This window comes from Cryptomeria japonica, chromosome 6 (genome assembly GCF_030272615.1).
Source record: "Cryptomeria japonica chromosome 6, Sugi_1.0, whole genome shotgun sequence".
Lineage (NCBI taxonomy): Eukaryota > Viridiplantae > Streptophyta > Pinopsida > Cupressales > Cupressaceae > Cryptomeria > Cryptomeria japonica.
In genome coordinates, this window is record NC_081410.1 from 112698631 (window position 1) to 112709127 (window position 10497).

At 33.5% G+C, this 10497-nt stretch overlaps 1 non-coding gene across 1 annotated transcript; it reads left to right on the plus strand.

Moving 5' to 3' along the window:
* Nucleotides 1-9580: 9580 nt before the first annotated feature.
* Nucleotides 9581-9670, plus strand: TRNAI-UAU (transfer RNA isoleucine (anticodon UAU)). The gene is given in 2 exon segments: nucleotides 9581-9618; nucleotides 9635-9670. It is a non-coding gene; the product is annotated as a tRNA-Ile (tRNA).
* The last annotated feature ends 827 nt before the right edge of the window (nucleotides 9671-10497 follow it).

Sequence of the window (10497 nt, forward strand, 5' to 3'; positions counted from 1 at the left end):
GTCTATAGACCCTTGTACCATACTACACAAGCATTACATCAACAAGGTACCTATTGATGCTTGTTGATGGCCCCACCACTTGCCCGTGTTAGCCAAACTTCACGTTGTTTACATTTAAAACTTTAAACCACCTTTATTAAAAAACATTACCATCGGAAAACTTGAAAAAGTTTAAATTAAATCCCTTTAGAAAATACCACCAAGTTCGACTATTTTTCCTACCACCCCTCCTCCCACTCGCCATGGGTGGTGCACCATTGACATGCCACCATTTTTGGTGGCATCATTGGCCAACCACCTAGCGACCATCACTGTGCCACCAAGTCATATTGGAGGACTTTTGTTCCATAAAGCATAAAATTTGCCCATGTTGTCATTTTTTAAACTTCTTATAGGTATCAAAAAGATCTATGGGAACTATGCAATGATATAGGTTTGGTTTCTTGATTTTGTTGTTTGGTGGAGCCTAAAATCCAAATTTTCTCTATACACGGTTTTGAGCATAAATTTTGCATACAAAATTATTAATTTTTAAAATTTTAAATAGGCATTGGAGAGCATGAGTAGTGTACTTCATAGTGGTGCTTGTGGATTCTTAGTTTTATGAGAAAAGAGAGACAGGTTCTTGTTTGATCACTTGTAGGTGCTTGTGATTTAGTGTGCATTTTTTGTTGCATCCATATGAGTCAAGAGGTCAAAACTTGAGGGAATGCTCGTTTTAATGAGGTTTAAACTATGGTACAGTTGATTATCATTCTGGTACTTACTGGTATAGGTTTACAAGTGTTTTCAAAGTTTGGGCTTTGATGGAGATGAGTACATAAGTTTCCTTTGCTTTTGAGGACATGGATGGATATGATTGGAGACTTGGATTGTTGTGTGGGTGATAGTTGAGTGTAGGTACACCATTGGTGTTGATTATGGTGTCATGGATATGTAGGTACATTAACACAACATAATCAGATTTGTGGTTGTCTGGTGGTGGTGTGATTTAGTTTTAGGAGGTTGTTCTTATCTCCACGATGCTTGTTTTGGCTCTTTAAATATGTTACTTAGTTATGGATTCTTTTAAAAAATCAAATATGATATTGATTTGGTGTTTGAGTGTTCATATCTACAAGTTATCTTCTTGATTATCTCTATTTGGAGATTATTGATGATTTTGAGTTTGCATGCTTCATTAATTTTGGATCTTCGAGTATGTAGGTTGTGGATTAGCTATCCATTATCTCGCAATTGGATGCTCGATTGTGTACTATGTATATGAAAACATATTTTTAGTGTTGATGTATATTCATTTTGATGGCCTTGTTTGTAGTCATATGTGCATTGATATAAGATGATGGATGATTTATAGTTCCTAGATAGTTGGTTATGGTACTTGTAGCATGATGGTTTATCACTATGTCATGATATCTTGGTTACACATTTTAGTGGGAGTTGTTGATAGTGATGGTTTGATGATATTATTTTTGTTCTTGATGGTTTATTGGTAGTTGTATATTATTGGTTTGAAGATCATGGTTTGAATTTATCCTTTTGGAGTTCATGGTGTTGAGTTCTTTGATTGTGTCAAGGCCATGGAAGATCTTCAGTTAGTAGATGATTATCATGATGTTTGGAGAGTTGGTTAGATAATTAAGTGGGAGCTTTGAAAAGGATATGGACTAATCATTTGATTATGGGTATTTATCTTCATGTTAATTAGAGATGTTCACATCTTGGTATGCCATGGGGGACTTTTAGTCTTTGGTTGAGGTGTCATGACTTATTGACTTTGATAGGTGTTCTTTGGTTAGAAGGATGGTTTGTATTATGTCATGATGTGCTCTTGATTTTAGATTAGAGTGTTGGCATGATGTAGGTTCTCTTGGCACCATGATATATTTATGTGGATCATATGATCTTGTTTTTAAGACACGTTTGATCATTATGTCATGATTATGTTCTCAATTCACAATTTGAATTTTGACATTGATCTTGATGGTTCTATTTGCATTGAGTATTTTGATCATTTGCTTGATTGATTCATGATGATGTTATACCAAGTTGTATTTTGGAGTTTGGCATGGATTGATTCGATACTAGGAGACATAGATGAGGCTTGGAGTTATCTTGTGATTAGAGATGTTTTGAAATGATTATTCTTGATGAGATTTCAGTAAGAAGTTCAAGGAGCCTACACCTTGGTTGGACATGAGTTCAACATAGACTTATGAGGAGATGTTCTTAGATGAGTCATGTTGTCTTGGGTATCTTGGAGGAGAATTTGTATTCCCCACTCTTGGCATAATTGGAAGTTTATCATTTGAGAGGTATTACCCATTATTTATTTTATATGCACTATGTTTATGCTTCGTCTTCCCATTAATATGGATCTTGAGCTATGGATATTTGGTTCTTGAGGGTTCATTTAAGTAGTGTTGGCATGTTAATCCCCTTATGAATTGATTAAATTAATTAGAATTGAGTTTATGGGATGTTAATGAGCTTATTCCCTTGGTTTGGGGATTGTTTTAGTTTGATCTTCTTTGGTTTGAGAGGCTTGCATCCACATTGGTTACATGATACATATGTTGTGTTGATATTGGTATTGAACGATTGGGTGTTGTTGAGGATTTTCATTGGGGTGTTGTGAAGGAGAATATACTTGACACAATTTGCATTTAAAGGTGTATGTATAAGTAAATGCAACATGCTTATGATTTGTGGAGTTCTCTCTTTGGTCTTGTTTATCATCTTGGATGTTTGGATTCACATGACATTAGTTTTGAGGTTATTTTGTAGCATATGATCACGAATTTGTGGTCATATATAGTCACTTTTACTTTGGTTGATGACATGGAGGTTCCTTAATCTTTTTCCTTTATTGAATGTGAAGAACTTGGGGAAGTTTTGGAGACTTGTTGTGAGAGATGTATTGCAACATAATTGTTTACATGTTTTTCTTATCTTTGTGGATATTCCTTGGTTCTACATGATATTGGTTACACCTTCTATGTGATGCTATTGGTAGACTTGGGATGCTTTGATCATTTTCATATTTGACATTGCCCATGTAGTGGGAGTTCCTAGATGTATATGGTCTTTATTGATAGGCTTGCACATGGGGAATGTGATTGCCGTTTATGGGTTGTATACATTGATGGTATGCGTTTACTATGTTTTTTATACCTTAAAGGTTTGGATGATTGGATGGATTAGCATTTTTTGTGGATGATATTTTCATTCATGTGGGTTTTCTTCTTATGGTAGCAACTTGGAACTTTTATTATCACAGGTTTGATGCTCGTGTTCTTTATATTGGTGCATATTCATATTGGCTTGTTCCTTTTCTTCCATAGGTGGCATGTTGGAGGATGACAAGATTTCTTGCTTAAGATGGTGGACATATTTGATGTTGGTTGCGGGTATCTTGATGGAGCATGAGAGCATTATGAATATTCATGTGATTTTGTGTATGGCTATGATGCACTTCATTGATTGACCCTATGTAATGTATCTTGGAGTTATTTGTTCAACCCCACAAGCCCATGAATCACTTCCAAGAAAAACACCTATCATGTCCAAAGGGAAGAAATCGTGATTAATGCTATGCAACCTTGAGATAGAATTGATCCAAAGAGGAATCTGATATGTAGATTAACTTGTAAATGAATTAGATATAATATAATGAATGAATTAGTTGCTTTATAGAAATCAAGAGAAACCTAATCTAAAATTAGTTCAAAGAACCAAATATTAGCTCAACTAAGTGAAGCTATTATTATCCTAATCTAATAAAATATTAGCTCAACTAAGTGGATAACGTAATTAAAGGACCTCATTAATTTAATAATTAGATTTAATGTCCTAATTACTCCAACACCCACCCCCCCCTCCCCATTAAGATTAAATTAGGGATAAGCTAAAGAGATAATGATGAATGCAAAGATGCAAGCATGAATGGGTCTTGACAAAAAGGCCTAATTAGGTACCCATGTACAAACCAATACAACTCTCACAAATAGAGAAAATGAGAAAAACCCAATAGGAGAAAACTTCTCTCCAAAAGAGAGAAAAATGAAATGAAAAAGAGCACATGTCACCAAGCATGAATAAATCCAAACGTCCCCTTAAGTATTCAACTAGTCACATAAGTAAAATCAATACCCCCCCATAGGAGTGAAAGGAAGAGACAATGTATCCCCCCATAATGAAGAAGCTTCAATGCCAAAGGTGAATGGTCGAAGATGAATGCTGAAGATTGATAAGTTGATACTTTGTCATGTTTTTATCATCAAAACTCTTAGGTTTTTGCCATCTTTTGGGTTGCATTGTGGTAGTGAAGTATTGTGAATTGACTATAAGTATTCCATGTGTTAAACCTGAACTTAAGAAATCATATTTGAACTTTGTCAATTTATTCCTGCAGCCAAGTGATTGTTCCAGTTGTTATGCGGATTATTTGGGATAGTATCATATGTGAGTTAATGAATGTATTAATTAAGTAGAATACGTATGCATGTCCTTGTATGTTGTTTTTGTTGCAGTGTAGATAATAAATGATGTCACGGTGGACATTCTCCTTTCGCGCCTGAAGAATGAAGAATCACATATGTGATAACTGGAGATCAAACTGAAGAGGAGCTGAGCGAGTGCAAGGTACGGCATAACCGGAGCAGCCATATATCACTATGGGAGTTTAACTCTAGTGGGAATTGAATTCACAAAATATCGCTACGACGTGCAAAGACTGTGGTTCGATTTAGATCCATGTTTCCTGTAGCCAAGCTCTAGTTATCTTCTTCATCTGTCAATCATCCGCCTCTTTTTCTGGGCATGATTTGAGTTGTCCATTGTAGTTGATCTTTGCTTTATAATAAGCTCTTCCTTTTTCTTTGAGGTTAGACAGAATAGAAAGGAATAGAGCAGAGAATTTTGACAAGCATTCTGGAGTTTTTCTTTTAGAATATGTAATCATTTTCAGGAAGCAATAAATGAAAGATATGTTGTTCTGATATGTTAAAAGTATTTTTCTGGAAGCTTGATATCACTCATCCAAGGGGGCCCACTTGGTGAGTGATCCTATGTTTATGTTCATCGAAATTAGTTCTTCTTTAGTTACAGTAGAAGTTCATGCCTTGATTGTTCCTGTAGCCACTGGAAATAGATCCGCTGACTATTCTTGCAGCCAAGCCAGAACAGAGTGATTTTTGTCATTTACATTAGATCATTCCAGCATTGTTTTTATAAGCTTTCATGTAGTCTTCTATGATTTCCATTCTTGCCTTTCCTTTCTGCATAATGTTAGTTACTGCAACAATGCAGAATAGCCATTGAAGGAGATTAGTGCATATATAGTGCAGATCCATTTCGTCCCTAGGTTGATAACTAAATGAACACTAGCCATGAAAATAATAACTTTACTAGGTGAATGTCCAAACTTCGGATTGAGATTTCAATTAGAGTTATTATTATTATAGTTGGAGTAGCCAAAGATGATCCAAAAATGACACATGTTATTGCCCTTGGGGAAAAAATGAAATGAACAAGGTAGAAGAAACTCTATGAAAGGAGATGGAAGGAATGGTCTCATTATGGGTGCCATGAAAGACTGCTTAACTACCCACATGTCTAAATGATGATGTGCTCGATCAACTGAAGTGAATCCAAACAACTATGAAGATACTTGATAAACAACCTCAAAAGGCACTAATGAAGATGTGATGACAAGAATGTTGAAGTTTTTATTAAATAGGACGTGAAGATCCTCAAATATGTCCCCAATGTTTGCAATGCGTGACTCGATAAATAACCCTGCAATATCCATGGAGAAGTCATCACACAAAGCTAAAACTGGAAGGGAACTATTAACCTACTAAACTGAATCAATGGGGGCCATGTATGAGCCAATTCCAAGGTCATTAGAAACAACATAAAATGTAGTTTGAGATGGAGGCAATGTCTTGATGTGAAGAGTGGGAACATTAAGAAAGTTTCTGATCCATCAAGACATGGAAGACCTCTGATATACTCAAGCTCCTCTACAGTATCATCATCAAAGGGTATGTGATCTGCATGTGTAAGGGGAATAAGATACTCTATTGCAAGATCCTCTATAAACGGAGAGAAATGAGGGTCTCCATAGATCTCCCAAAGTCTAGTCCAAAGTACATGGGGACACTCAAGGTCCGATATAGCACACATAGTGTTATGATCAACACTAGAACAAATCACTCCTACCCCATGGTTTAATGATATTACCCCAAGCTCATCTACCTCTTGGAGTGATTGGTTTAGGTATTATTCTATACAAATAAGAAAAAATATCTATCCATGTAAGAGGTGTCAGGATGTCATGTCACCAACACTCATAATTACCCTTTTCCAGGATAATAATTGAAGGATGAAAAAAAACCCATGATACCTCCTCAAATGAAATGATGACCCCAAAAACCTCAGTACATATAAAGAAGATCAAATAAATGCCTCTCCCATAAACAAATCCATTCCAGGTGCCAAAATGTCCAAGCAATTAACCAAATAGTGAAAACACTAAAATCCAAATCAAATATACATGGAGAAAAATCTGAAAAAATTGCATATATAGATCCAAAGAGATATGAATCACCTTTCCAATGCGACAATAAAAATCAAAGATACCAGTGAAAAGATATGAGCTTAGAAGCTAAAACTAAATATCCACCTTTAATTGAGTCTGGCATAAAAATGGAGCTGAATCTAATGATGAAATTACTACCATTGAAAAGTGCTCAGAAATACCTTTCCAATGATATCTTGTTTGACCAATTTTGACACTATATACAAAAGTTATGGCAAAAAGAATAATAGGCTAAATTTAAGTTGACAACTAGCAACACAACCCTTGTGATTTGATTTCTGGAAAATTTACTCACTTCTTGCAAAATCATTTTTACTCAATTTTTTTCGATAAAAAGTTATGGCCAAATCTTGATTTTTTGCTTTTTTTTATTTCCTCACAAAATATGACGAATATTGGAAAAATAAGATTGGCCCAGATGGTTTTTTGTTGCTGTGAAGTGAACCCAATTTTTTTTTCCAAGATGAGTCAAATTTTCTTTTCAAGATTGGATCTTTTAGAAATTGGACATGAACTTAACAAATCTAGAGTTCTGATACCATGTTAGAGCTATTTGTTCCAGCCCAAAAGCCCATAAATCACTTGCAAGCAAAACACCTATTGCATCTAAAGAGAAGAAGCCATGATTCATGCTATGCAACCTTGAGAGAGAATTGATTGGAAAGAGGAATCTAATATGTAGATTAACTTGTAAATGAATTGGATAGATTACAATGAATGAATGACATGCTTTATAGAAAGCAAGAGAAACCTAATCTAAAATTAGGAAACTAAATTTAGCTCAAAGAGCTAAAAATTAGCTCAACTATTAGCCTAATCTAATAAAAGATAAAAAAACACCTAAGTTTAGCTTAAGTGAATAAAGTAATTAAATGACCTAAATTATTAAATAATTAGATAATATCCTAAATACTCCAACAATATCTACAACAAGTGAGAGAATGTTAGCATTAGGTGTTGCACACTTTTCATATAACATTTTTTTTTTGGCAAAACGTACTTTTCATATAACATTGATTAATTTAATTATACAATTAAATAATTATTTGGGGACACTTGAAAAGTTGTATGTAACATTGGGTTAGGTACGTTATGTGGGTCACAAATGGAAAAATTATTTACTCTAATATTTGGGGAACTATATTTAATAAAGTAAAAATTTAATACCTAATATTAAATGTAGGGTCAATGGTTTTATGTAATACCACTTGGTGGTTTTGTGTGAGTTTTTGTCTATAAAAGCAAGCACATGTTTAATGGTTTAATATTGGCTAGTTGTGGTTTGGTTACGTTGTCATTATATCGAGTCTTCTTCTGAGGAGTGTATGTGTAAGCCATGGCATGGGATGTGTGGTTGCATGCTTAGACACATGAAGGATGCATAGGAGAGGCTTGATGTTTCATATGCATTTATGAAAGCTTTATAAGTGTATTGTAATGTTTCATTGTTGAATAATACATTGAGCATGGATTCTTTTGGAGGCTAGGTTTTTTTTCCCTCTATGATGGTTTTTGTAGGGTATAACTTGTGTTATCTTGTGATATATTTTTTATCTTTGCATTTGGTTATATGTATATTTGTATGCATGCTTCTCTCTCATAGGGTTATGTAGGAGATGGATTGATCATCATGGTTGGTTTTCCTAACAATGTTTCACCCAAAATATAGGACAAAATGAACCGCTCACAAAATAACTAAAATAATTTGATAAAAAATCAATCTAGATATATGAATCAAATAATAAATGTTGAATTAACTACATGGGAATTAAATGATTTTATTTGTGATACTTAGCTAGATTCTATAGATGGGAAAAATGATACTAAAAGTTTTAGGAATCAATTCACTACATTGTTAGAATGAGATGGTTTGTTTAAGTGAGTGTATCACAATCCATAAGATAACTATGTACTAATTTTGTTCAAATCCATGAATGTGGGCTTTCTTTTTGCACTCGTGGATATGAATTGACATTCACATGAACTTGTTCTCACGAGAATAAACTACTAGAAATTTGATTTTAAGAATTTGTTTGCCTTGATATTCAACTATTTGAATACTTCCAAGTAGTGATTTGAAAACCCTTTGGGGCATCTGTTGAATTGGAAGGGGTTGTGCTCTCCTTAATCAGACTCCTAGGATGATTAATTAAATGATATTGTCCAAACTATCAAGGACAATAAGAAAGTGTGCAAACGTTTGCATGGGATGTAAATTTATGTAATCCTATGATAATGTTACTATGATGCTCAAAATGTTCTAGATTATTCCTTTACCACTAGATTCCTAGGTTGTCCTTGACGATTGGACATAATTTAAAATGAATGATTAAATTTCTTGAAACATAAATAACACACAAATCAACACAAACATGTGCTAGGTTAGCTCATAATAATTAGTGGGAGGGAGTTTACTATCATCAATTTGAATTTGAATGTTAAAACTTTATGGTTTAGATTTACAATTATACAAATGACTTAAGTTTTCACCCATGGATCTAATGTAGGCTAATGAATGAGTGGTCTAGGTACTAAGACCAATCTTTGAAGATAAATGATAATCCGATTTAGATAGGATGATATAAAAATCCATATTTACACAGAAACATACCACTAATAGACTTGTTATTACACTAAAGACACTAATCTGAAAAGAGCCAAATCATAAGAAAAAAAAATGGCTATACAATTTCATTATTACAGATATAAATATAAATTTAAAATTATAAAAAAAAATTCACATTATCTTCATTATGAAAGCTCTTCAAAATATAATCCACATAAGTAATAAATATGATAGATATGTAGGCTATGAAATGGCAAAGAAGTGGAATAAGTAATTCATGGAATTATGTCATAATTTATATGTAACATTTTGGTTCAATGCGTGTGAATCCCTTAAACAATGATATTTGGAAAAATGCTGCCCGTTTTACTATAAAATCATAGCAAACGTATAAACAGAAATTTACAACTGGTCCCGTAGCTCAGTTGGTTAGAGCGTTGGTCTTATGACATCGCTTGTTAGCAAGCCGAAGGTCGCGGGTTCGAGCCCCGCCGGGACCACTATCTAATGTTTTTAAACGTTAGCGTGTCTGTGGGCTTTTGTTCTCTAGAACCTTTTAATTTTTTTAAAAATTAACTCTCGTTCAGCGTATTCACTTTTTCAAGCAATGAATAATAATGTGTTGAAATTAGATGGTGGACATTGTATTTTTATTTTTTAAAATTTTAGATTTTGTTCAATTATTGAGAATTTTAAAATATACTCTTTATTTTTCCAAAGGATGAATATATTTATAGTGTTGAAGAGTGTAAGAAAATTTTGAAAGTGATAAAATTGATGCTGAATAATATATTACTAATTATAATGTTTGTGTATGTAGTGGTATTGGATTTCTATGATAGTGTAAAATTCATCTTTTTTGTTGTAGTACAAGATCATTGGTTGTTTTTGTCGTACTTCCATTCTTGCTAGTATATGATACAAAACCATATTGCTTCAAATACATCTCCAGTTGAACAATGTATTCTTCTTGTACTCCGAGCCATGCTCGAAATCACATCTGGATGAATTGCGAAAGATAATTGATAACATAACTAATATCAGTCTTGGTGTAAGTAAAGTAAATGGAACTCAAGATACAAGAGTTGGTATAGAATGCTCTATACCATGCAAGATTGGTTAAAGATTATAGCCACCCAAGATGTAGGCACTTCATGAAATTACAAGAGAGATCAACAATGATAGAAATATGCTATTTATTAAAGGATGCAAATGATAGATTATAATAGAATTAATTATATGATATATAATTACAAAGGGGATCCATTAGTAATAAGTCCAAGGTGAATATATGATTGCATAATATTATGACATGTGTCTTAATCTT